At 64.0% G+C, this 333-nt stretch overlaps 1 protein-coding gene across 2 annotated transcripts in view; it reads left to right on the top strand.

Annotated features, from left to right (window-relative positions):
* Positions 1-333, top strand: part of GAK (cyclin G associated kinase) — a 207,220-nt gene that overhangs the window by 71,794 nt on the left and 135,093 nt on the right. The window lies entirely within an intron of this gene.

The raw sequence follows: 333 nt of genomic DNA, 5'->3' as shown, positions 1-333 counted from the left end.
GACCCAATGTGGCAGTGGTGGGGGGAGGGGAGGAGCAGGCCGCCTCCCCTCCTTGGGGCCTGAGCCCACTCCACTGCCATGGCCTGGCTTTTTTTCCACCCTGGGGCCCAGGCCCACTCCTCCCTTCCACCCCACCTCACCTTGGCAATGGTGGCACAATGCTCCCTCCTGTCCCAGGTCCCACCTGCTGGGCTGCACAGGCAGCTCATGACCAGAGCTGGTCTTGCCAGGCTGCAGGCCCGTACTCTGTGGACCAAGAAATCTGGGGGGTATAGAATCATAGAAGTCGGGTCCCAAGGGACCCCGTAGATCCTCAAGTCTGACCCCCCCCCC

This window comes from Gavialis gangeticus, unplaced genomic scaffold (genome assembly GCF_001723915.1).
Source record: "Gavialis gangeticus isolate Ggan-Ray unplaced genomic scaffold, GavGan_comp1, whole genome shotgun sequence".
NCBI classification, from domain to species: domain Eukaryota; kingdom Metazoa; phylum Chordata; order Crocodylia; family Gavialidae; genus Gavialis; species Gavialis gangeticus.
Note: the sequence above shows the minus strand (reverse complement) of the source record. Positions and strands in the feature narration are given on the sequence as shown.